At 46.4% G+C, this 11,610-nt stretch overlaps 1 long non-coding RNA gene across 1 annotated transcript in view; it reads left to right on the forward strand.

The window, feature by feature from the left end:
- LOC143809522 (uncharacterized) overlaps positions 1–10,029 on the forward strand; it is a 52,555-nt gene extending 42,526 nt beyond the window's left edge. The window contains exon 5 of the long non-coding RNA XR_013222315.1: positions 9,681–10,029. This is a non-coding gene — a long non-coding RNA (uncharacterized LOC143809522). The remainder of the gene's footprint in view (positions 1–9,680) is intronic.
- The last annotated feature ends 1,581 nt before the right edge of the window (positions 10,030–11,610 follow it).

The following is an 11,610-nucleotide window of genomic DNA, read 5'->3' on the forward strand; positions in this document are numbered from 1 at the left end:
AACTCTTACTGTCTCACTTATTCATTCTCGTCTGGACTATTGTAACTCTCTACTAATTGGCATACCTTTTACCAGACTCTCCCCGCTCCAATCTGTCCTGAATGCTGCTGCCAGGATCATATTCCTCGCCAACCGTTACACCGATGCCTCTACCTTGTGCCAGTCATTACACTGGCTACCCATCCAATCCAGAATCCAGTACAAAACTACTACCCTCATCCACAAAGCACTCCATGGCTCAGCACCACCCTACATCTCCTCTCTGGTCTCAGTCTACCAACCTACCCGTGCCCTCCGCTCTGCTAATGACCTCAGGTTAGCATCCTCAATAATCAGAACCTCCCACTCCCGTCTCCAAGACTTTACACGTGCGGCGCCGATTCTTTGGAATGCACTACCTAGGTTAATACAATTAATCCCCAATCCCCACAGTTTTAAGCGTGCACTAAAAACTCATTTGTTCAGATTGGCCTACCGCCTCAACGCATTAACCTAATTATCCCTGTGTGGCCTATTAATAAAAAACAACAACATAATCACGTTCCTCCATCATGTTCTCATACACTTTATGCAGTTAATAGCCTCTGTGTCTGTACTGTTACATACTTAGGCAGTTAACTGGTTCATGCAGCTTTACATGAACACCCGAGCCTTACACTATGGCTGGTCCAAATAACTAAAGCAATTGTTACCATCCACCTCTTGTGTCTCCCCTTTTCCTCATAGATTGTAAGCTTGCGAGCAGCAGGGCCCTCATTCCTCCTGGTATCTGTTTTGAACTGTGATTTCTGTTATGCTGTAATGTCTGTTGTCTGTACAAGTCCCCTCTATAAGTTGTAAAGCGCTGCGGAATATGTTGGCGCTATATAAATAAAATTATTATTATTATTATTATTATGCATTGTTCATGATTCAGCAGTTCTTTCAATGATGAATAAACAGGAAACAAAAACAAAAAGCAGAAGAAGGGATCCCGGGTAAACAAAGGGATCCCTTTAAGAATAACCCTAATCGGGTTTAAAGCAGCAAAAAGCAGGGAAACAAGCAGTTAACTATTTACATATCCATGGCATCGAGGTTTACTCTCGCTCTGGCGGCCGTAGCTCCGCATAGACCTCGCTCGGCAAGGTGATCGGCGAGATCGGGGCCTTTAAGAAGTGCTCCATACCCGTGGCCCGATCCCAGGGTGTAAGGCGCCGGAGTCTATAGGTCCCAGGAGAGGGGGTACCACGACGCGGTCTATCAGCAGGTCCTCTGCTGGCGAGGCAGGGTCGTTCTTCATACCTGCTTCAGACGCGGTCCCTCCGGTGCCGATCTGCTCCGTCTCCGCTGGGATCTGGAACGCTGGTTGCTGGGCCTTGCGCTGCGGCGTTGTCATCTCCGTTTGCAGCACCTCGATTGCCGGCAGGGCCTTGCTTTCTGGCTTCGGAGCACTGGAACTTCTTTCCTGCTCCGGACCAGATGAGGCCGCCAACAGACGTCTGATGAGGCTCCCGATGAAGGTCTTCTTCCACCCGGCCTCAGTGCTCAGCTGCGTCCGCCGGAGTTGGTCGCCGAGCTCATCCACTCCGGCCTGCAGGAAGTCAATATCAGCGGTGGAGGCCTGGTTGAGGTGCCCCTCCGGGTAGCTGGGGGAGTCCTCTGCTCCTACCCCACGCTCCGGCTCCGGGTGGCTCGCCATGGCGTCCTCCATCTGGCTCGCTCCTTCTTCCTGGTCCTTTTCCCGCTCTCTCCTTCGTGGGCAGTTTCGCTTTCGTTGTCTCCGCCCCCCATTGAGGATCAGGAGGCGGATCTCGGCTGCTGACGGACACGTCCTCAAGGGGCAGAAATATTTAGACTGGGCGGCCATTGTCTTTCGCGCTCTTCAGCTTGTCTACGCCCACTCCAAGCCCCTCTTCTTCTCCTGCTCTCTCCTCAGCGCTGTAATGGCGGCGGTTTTGGCGGGAACTTCTGGCGGCAAGTGGCAATACACAGTCTTTGCAATAAGTCACAGTCCAAGCATAATAAATCTCAGTTCCAAGGCACACATGACCCGATTCTTCAGGCTTAAGTAGATCCTGTTCGTGACGCCAAGCTTGTAGCGCCCCCACTGCCGCAGGGTCGAGGGGTACCCGGTACCGGGCCTCTGAGTCTCTGCTCTGGGGTTGTCACGGTGGCTAGACCCGGTCCGTGACCCTGCTGAGGGGCGCACAATAAAAGATGGTGGTATGGTGCTGATGTTATGATGCGGTGTAGTGCCGGTCGCAGTCAATAATGAGGACACCAGGTTGCAGTCTCTTTACCTCTTTACTGAAGGCTTCTGAGTCCTCAATCCGGAATACGGTTAACCAGGCTGCGCAAGTCTGGCCGGTCCGATGGCACCTCCAGAGTTCCCTTTGCAGGTGGAAATCTGTGCCTTCCTGCTAGCGCTATGTGTTGTGGTCCTCCCCTGCTGAGCTTACGGGATAGTCCCCACAACTGTTGTGTCTGTTTCTCGTGTTCCCTCACAACTCGATTAGATGATCTTCTGCTAATCTTCCGTCCCTCCCAGATGTTATGGTTGGGACGCACCCGTATGACGGGTAGGCTCGGAGCTCTTCCGGTACCCTAGAGTCGCCCCTCTCCAAAGGTTGCCCCTATGTCTGCGTAGGTGATTTAGATGAGACAGCCCGCCTATGACTGACTGTCCTGCCGTTGGTTTGAAGTATGGCTTAGAGCTCTGTACCTCCTCGGCGTTCCGGCCGCCGGTTGTTTACGCCTCAGTAGGATGTTGCCTCGATCTTACAGCACGACTCCTACTGGTATTCTCCTTCTTGCTTTGATCTCGTTTCTCACTCAGCACAATAAATCTCGCTTCTTGTCCTTTCTTAGGGCACCGCCGCTATGAAGTGCAGGCGCGGTCCCGTAGCTTTCTCTCTGTTTGCCAGGCCTCTGTCAGGATCCCACCCCTGACAGGGACCCTACCGAATCTTCCCCTGCAACACCCTCTGCCACAAGGTGTTGCCTGGTTCCAACCCAGTCAGCGTTCTCCCTAACTTCCTGCCTAACCCCCAGTTTTACCAGACTGTGAGGAGTGGCCTAATGAATAGTACCCTTAGCTCCCCCTGGAGGCCAGACTGTGAAATGTATTGGTGTATGTGATACCTGGTCAGATGAACTCCTTCAGTGCCATCAGACGTACCATAGCCCCCCTTAGCGGCGGAGCCACAGTACTGCAACGACCAGGACTCTGGGGCGCTGCATTTGCTACACAGCAACTTTCGGGGATCCTTCAGGCATGGTATAACAAAGTATCTGAAGAAGCACAAATATATGTACAAACAAGCAAAAAAAGGAGAGGCATGGAATGATAAATTAACATTTTAATAATTTAACATGTTTATTAAATATTTATGTAAATGTTAATTCATTATCCCATGCCTCTCCTATATATATATATATTTTGGTGGGGTCTAATTTGAACTTTTGCTATGGGCCCCATGATTTCTTTGTACGTCCCAGGTCCCTGGAAGAACATATTACAAGAGGCCATACTAAAGCCATACTTTCTGCCGCATTTGTTCCATTCAGCATAGAGTTTTTTTTATCACAATTAACGCAGTATTAAACTTTTTTTTTTTATTGAAGTGGTAAAAAAAATTCTGAAGTTTGGAATAAAATAAATTGTCTTGTGTCAACATTTTCCGAGACCCATTTTGACTTTCCATCAGTGTTGCTGTGTGTGGGCTTATTTTTTTTTCGTGGTGTATTAACATTTTCATTAATAGTACTTTGGGTTACATATGTTGTGCTGATCACTATTTTGTTGTATTTTTGTAGCACATTCAGATGTGTTTGCTTTCACAAAAATGTTTACTCAAATTCGGCAAAAGTCGGTCACAGTTCGTTAAATCATCGCGTTCCCACTAATGCTTTTGCAGAACTTTGGCTGTGATAGTGGTGCTGTATGATGAGTGAGGTGGTAGGGGGGATGTGTTTGATGAAGAGAGAGAGGGTGTGGAGAGATTAAAGGAGCAATTGAAGAGATTACAGGAGTGGCACACGCTTTTTTCTTTTCACTTCATTTTATGTGTGTTGATTCCGGGAACCAATCAGGGCGCAGAAACAATTCACAATGTCATGAGACAAGGTCTTCTGTGATTGGCTGCTGAAGTCACATGTCCTTGACCATATAAAAAGCGGACATCTTATTTTGCTGGAGCCATTTGCTCAATGTCACAGTGCAGAGAGTTCACTCCTGCACTAGTGCTGGTGCTGAAAGTGAACTTGTCCTGTGTGAAATCGATTTTCCAGCATCGAAGTAACAAAATTGGGTGTCCGTCACCGGAGGCCTCATTAGCTACTTCAAATTGTTTTAGCTAAAACTGGGTTTCAGTGGAATATCAGAAGGCCAGATTTCCAAATTAAAAATCGTTAGGTATAAAAGTGTTGTTCAAACACACGATCTAAGAAAATAAATAGTTATTGTTCATTTAGTGACAGGTGACTGACAGCTGTGGGCCTACGGTTGTGAAACAGCAGGGTACAAGAGGGGCAGGGTACATACAACATGAGTGGGAAAAAGGCGAGGTCGTGGGGAAAGGAGGAATAGGCTTGGTGTTCCACATGTACTTGGGATAGGTGTTAATGTGAGTGAAAGTTCAACTGAGCAAACACCGACTCATCCTATCCAAAGACCACTGACAACATATGTTACTGGACAGCCTACTTGACTCCCTTTCTTTGGCAGCCACACAGCCGTACACCTTGTAGATGAGGCTCAGAAAGAGCATGTTAAGAGCATGTTCTACAGTGGATGACAAGCGCTGCATTAAGTGGCCTCTCCTCCTCTTCCTCCACCTTAACATCACACACATTCTCAGAGGTGGCACCCTAATCACCCTTGTTTTCCCCGTGTCAAAAATTTCCAAATGCCCAACTGACTGTGGAGAACCTCAGATGGGCCATTCTGCAGAGCTGTTCACACATTGTACTCCATGGTCATCAGAGGTCTACTCTGAAGATTCACAGAATCCAAAGGAGTTAAGCATCTGCACCGATGCCCAAATATTTTTCATGTTAGATCCAGGGCTGGACGAAGTAAAGTCCAAGCAGAATCCAGACCCTCATCACCAGAAGTTAACCACCAAGGATGGAGGTGATCCTGATGAGACTCAGATACCAGAAGCGCAGGCAGATGACTGTGGTGTCAGAGCAGGAAGAGGAGGAGGATGACTCTTAGGCTGAGGAGTGTGAGAACAGAGGATGATGATGAGGTTGTAGATAAGACTTGGTGTGAACCCATAGATACGCAGCTGAGTAGATCAGCAGAGGAGGTGAAGGAGGAGAAAGATGAAGAGATTTAGTTGTGGCTTTCCACACAGACACGAAGTAATGATACCACAACAAGCACTGCATCCTCAGCCCCAACTCTGGCTGTAGCCAGCACCTGTCGCAAGTGCGCAGTTTGCAGGAGTGGCAAGGAGTGCCTAGCCTGCACGTTTTTTGAGACCACAAAGGATTATCCAAAACACATCATCTGTCAAATTTGCAAAAAACCTCAGTTGGATAAGAAATTGCAATAATTTGAAAACAACATGCATGAACCGGCATATGCGCAATCAACCTGTCTTAGAGTGGGAATCACACTGTGCTAAAATGCAAGCCTCGTCAATCACCAGCCATCCCATCAACCTCATCTGCTGCTTCTTCCTCCTCTGTCACCATTCCAAGTCTTCACGCACAGGTCGGGGTGAGGGAGAGCTGATCAGCTGTAACGAAAGTAGACATGACTGCTGCTTTTGTGTGACCTAGAATAACACAGCTTTCTCAATCCACCATAATATCTCTGTCTGCACCTCAATCACAGACCAGCAGTTTGTCCTGTTCTCCCTATTCCGCCCTCTCTCAGCACAGCAGCCAGTTCTCTGTCCAACAGTTGTGGTCACGTAAAATAATGTTTCCTCCTACACATGCCAAAGCTAAGAGCTTGATCTCCATCATCTCCAATCTGTTGGCTACGGAAATACTGACTTTTCACCTGGTGGATACAGACAGTTTCCGAAAGTTGATGGTCGTCGCAGTCACCCAGTATCAGTTGTCCAGTCGCCATTACTTTTCTAAGAAAGCTGTGCCTGCGCTACACCAGTGTGTCGCAGACATCACCCATTCCATGAAAAAATCTCTGTCTACCAGGGTGCATTTCAACACTGACACCTGGATGAGCAAACATGGGCAGGGGTGTTACATCTCACTGACTGGGCACTGGGGGACTCTGGTGGCTGTGGGGACAGGCGCTGCTCCACAAGTTTTTGAATCCCCAAGGCTTTAAAAGTGTCTAACAGTTCTTTCACTGCTTCTGCCTCTTCCACCTCCTCTGGCTTCAGCTATAGATGGGTGGACACATGGATGTTCAGGTCCAGTGGGTTCAGCTGAACAGTTAAAAAAAGTCCTGGTTCGGGTTCCAGAACAGTACCCGGTCCCGAACCCAAACCCGGACCCCATTCAAGTGAATGGTTGACTTGAGCATCCAGTGTTGACCACTCAGTCATATGCATGACAGTTAGTGTTGAGCATTCCGATACCGCAAGTATCGGGTATCGGCCGATACTTGCGGGTATCGGAATTCCGATACCGAGATCCGATACTTTTGTGGTATCGGGTATCGGTATCGAAACAACATTAATGTGTAAAAGAAAGAATTAAAATAAAAAATATTGCTATACTCACCTCTCCGACGCAGCCTGCACCTTACCGAGGGAACCGGCAGCGTTGTTTGCTTAAAATTCGCGCTTTAACTTCCTTAAGTGAAGTCCCGGCTTGTGATTGGTCGCGCGCCGCCCATGTGGCCGCGACGCGACCAATCACAGCAAGCCGTGACGTAATTTCAGGTCCTTCAGGATTTTAAAATTACGTTCCGGCGTTGTGATTGGTCGCGTCGTGGTCACATGGGCGACGCTACCAATCACAAGCCGTGACGTCACGGGAGGCAGGAGACGCGCGCATTTTAAAATGCGCGCGTGTCCAGCCTCCCGTGACGTCACGGCTTGTGATTGGTCGCGTCGCCCATGTGACCGCGACGCGACCAATCACAACGCCGGAACGTAATTTTAAAATCCTGAAGGACCTGAAATTACGTCACGGCTTGCTGTGATTGGTCGCGTCGCGGCCACATGGTCGGCGCGCGACCAATCACAAGCCGGGACTTCACTTAAGGAAGTTAAAGCGCGAATTTTAAGCAAACAACGCTGCCGGTTCCCTCGGTAAGGTGCAGGCTGCGTCGGAGAGGTGAGTATAGCAATATTTTTTATTTTAATTCTTTATTTTACACATTAATATGGTTCCCAGGGCCTGAAGGAGAGTTTCCTCTCCTTCAGACCCTGGGAACCATCAGGAATACCGTCCGATACATGAGTCCCATTGACTTGTATTGGTATCGGGTATCGGGTATCGGTATCGGATTAGATCCGATACTTTGCCGGTATCGGCCGATACTTTCCGATACCGATACTTTCAAGTATCGGACGGTATCGCTCAACACTAATGACAGTGCAAGAAACACCGCTTCTGATAGGTGGTAAAATCATCACCACCAGTCAGAGAGCTGCGGTTCTCATGATGTCAAAGTTTCCCTCTGGTAACAATGAATACGGGCTGTAAATTATACTACATGGATGACTATGGGCTGTGCATTATACTACATTGATGACTATGGGCAGTACATTGTACTACATGGATGACTTTGGACTGCAGTATACTACATGGATGACTATGGGCTGTGCATTATACTACAAGCATCACTAAGGGCTGTACATTACACTACATGTATGACTTTGGGCTGTACATTTTACTACATGTATGACTATGGGCTGTGCATTATACCACATGGATGACTATGGGCTGCACATTATACTATATGGAAGACTATGGGCTGTGCATCATACGACATGGATGATTATGGGCTGTACATTACACTACATGTATGACTAAGGGCTGCGCATTATACTACATGGATGACTAAGCGTTGCACATTATACCACATGGATGACTAAGGGCTGTACATTATATTGCATGTATGAGTTTGGGCTGTACATTTTACTACATGTATGACTATGGGCTGTGCATTATACCACATGGATGACTATGGGCTGCACATTATACTATATGGAAGAGTATGGCTTTGCATCATACGACATGGATGATTATGGGCTGTACATTACACTACATGTATGACTATGGGCTGTGCATTATACTACATGAATGACTAGGGGCTCTACATTATACTACATGGATGACAATGGGTTGTACATTATACAACATGTATGACTTTGGGCTGAACATTATACTATATGGAAGACTATGGGCTGTGCATCATGCGACATAGATGATTATGGACTGAATATTACACTACATGTATGACTAAGTGCTGCGCATTATATTACATGGATGACTAAGGGCTGTACATTACACTACAAGTATGACTATGGGCTTTGCATTATACTATATGGAAGACTATGAGTTGTGCATTATACTTCATGGATGGCTATGGGTTATGCATTATACTACATTGATGACTAAGTGCTGTGCATTATATTACATGGATGACTAAGGGCTGTACATTACACTACAAGTATGACTATGGGCTTTGCATTATACTATATGGGAGACTATGAGCTGTGCATTATACTACATGGATGGCTATGGGTTATGCATTATACTACATGGATGACTAAGTGCTGCGCATTATATTACATGGATGACTAAGGGCTGTACATTACACTACAAGTATGACTAAGGGCTGCACATTATACTACATGGATGACTAAGGGCTGTGCATTACACTACATGTATGAGTTTGGGCTGTACATTTTACTACATGAATGACAATGGGCTGTGCATTATACTACATGTATGACAATGGGCTGTGCATTATACTACATGTATGACTGTGGGCTGTGCAATATACTATATGGAAGACTATGAGCTGTGCATTGTACTATATGGAAGACTATGGGCTGTTCATTATACTACAAGGATGACTATGGGCTATGTATTATACTACATGGATGATTATGGGCTGTGTATTATATTAAATGGAAAACTATGGGCTGTACATTATACTGTATTTATGACTATGAGCTGTGCATTATACTATTTGGAGGACTGTGGACTGTGCTTTGTACTTCTGCTATGGGCCCCATGACTTCTATGTTCGCCCCTGGTGAGTATAATGGTTTATTTTTTCTATACGGTAAAGAATATCTGCAGAACAGGGAACAGGACATATACCAGGATAGGGAGATATATACCAGGATGGGGGAAATTATACAATGTATATATATGTACCAGGACGGAGGACATATATATATATATTTATTTACACACACACACATCAGGATGGGGGGCCTGGTCCAAGTGTTGCACCGGATCCCGTCAGACTCTAGTTAGGCCACTGCTTGCTGCTTAGTAAATCCCCTGCTGCTTTGCCCTGTGATGTGGGGTCACACCCATGTACTTTTCCTGTCTGGATGGAACATTATTTAAGGAAAGACTTTTTAGCCCCGAGGTGGGATCGTCCATATAACGGCCACCCTGGTAGCTGGCAATGTGTAAATTACTACTTAATTCAATGGAGGGAGCAGCATTGGAAAGAAAACATCTGTGAAATAAAACATGCCGCTTACATAAAAAATATTTACAGTTTTTTCTTTTGTTTTCTGCAGCTGCAGATGAACTTTACTAAAAGAAAAATATTATAACCCGAAGCAAAGGCGAAACTTCTTACCTAAACAGCAAGACCTCGGGAAGCCATAGAAATAAAGAGAAGGAAAGTTGTTTATGGTGCAGCGACAAGTCCATTTATTTCTCCTGCTCCGTGCATCGTATTTTACACTTGTCTTATTAATAAAATATAGAAACTCCTCGGTCTTGACATTGAGAAGATTTTACATGGAAAGATATTGGTCAGAAATAATGGTGTGAGGTGAAGTGTCATCTATTAGGAGGCTGCTGATATATCGATGCAGAGCAGCTGCGTCATTTATTCCATGGACGCTTCTCCAGCGATTTGTCAGCAACCTGAATAGATAAAACAGAATCTGACGTTACATGAGGAGAACATATCTCACATTATGTAGCATCGGTGCAGGAAAACGGGAAACAAGACTATGAAATGTGCAAGAAGAAAACAGAGCCGCGCATAAAAAGCTCAGCACGTTCATACACATTGTTACTTTCCATTATTTATATTGTCAATATCAATGTATCTCAACATGCGAGAAATGTTTCACCCAATGAGAAGATCAGGCACATCCTGACATTCTGGAGAAACAGGCCCAGTCGATGACATGGCCATAATTCAGCTAATGCTTGGATGTATATCGACTTCTGCACATCCCCTGTGCACGTGTTTATATGTGTGTGAGTGGGGCAAAACCAAAGTTTTAAACAAGTGTGAAAGCAATGAGGCAAAAGATTCAACAATATAAGTGTTAATTTACTGCCAAGTGGCTCCACTATTCTCAGACATACAGGAACTGAAATAAAAAAAAATGTCAGCAAGTCTGTGGGCTAATGAATAACAAGTCTGATGGGCGGTCACTAGATACTGATGATGGAGGGGACGGGTGGTCACTAGATACTGATGATGGAGGGGACGGGTGGTCACTAGATACTGATGATGGAGGGGACGGGTGGTCACTAGATACTGATGATGGAGGGGACGGGTGGTCACTAGATACTAATGATGGAAGTGGCAGGTGGTCACCAGATACTGATGATGGAGGTGACGGGTGATCACTAGATACTGATGATGGAGGCGACGGGTGGTTCTAGATATTGATGATAGAGGAGACAGGTGATCACCAGATACTGATGATGGAGGTGGCGGGTGGTCACTAGATACTGATGATTGAAGTGATGGGTGGTCATCACCAGATACTGATGATGGACGGGACAGGTGGTCACTAGATACTGATGATTGAAGTGATGGGTGGTCACTAGATACTAATGATGGAGGGGACGGGTGGTCACTAGATACTGATGATGGAGGGGACGGGTGGTCACTAGATACTAATGATGGAGGGGACGGGTGGTCACTAGATACTGATGATGGAGGGGACGGGTGGTCACTAGATACTAATGATGGAAGTGGCAGGTGGTCACCAGATACTGATGATGGAGGTGACGGGTGATCACTAGATACTGATGATGGAGGCGACGGGTGGTTCTAGATATTGATGATAGAGGAGACAGGTGATCACCAGATACTGATGATGGAGGTGGCGGGTGGTCACTAGATACTGATGATTGAAGTGATGGGTGGTCATCACCAGATACTGATGATGGACGGGACAGGTGGTCACTAGATACTGATGATTGAAGTGATGGGTGGTCACTAGATACTGATGATGGAGGGGACAGGTGGTCACTAAATACTGATGATGGAAGCGGCGGGTGATCACCAGATACCGATGACGGAGGGGACGGGTGGTCACTAGATACTGATGATGGAGGGGACGGGTTGTCACTAGATACTAATGATGGAAGTGGCAGGAGGTCACCAGATACTGATGATGGTGGTGATGGGTGATCACTAGATACTGATGATGGAGGTGACTGTGGTCAATAGATATTGATGATGGAGGCGACAGG

The sequence above is a fragment of the Ranitomeya variabilis genome, chromosome 2, assembly GCF_051348905.1.
Source record: "Ranitomeya variabilis isolate aRanVar5 chromosome 2, aRanVar5.hap1, whole genome shotgun sequence".
NCBI lineage: Eukaryota > Metazoa > Chordata > Amphibia > Anura > Dendrobatidae > Ranitomeya > Ranitomeya variabilis.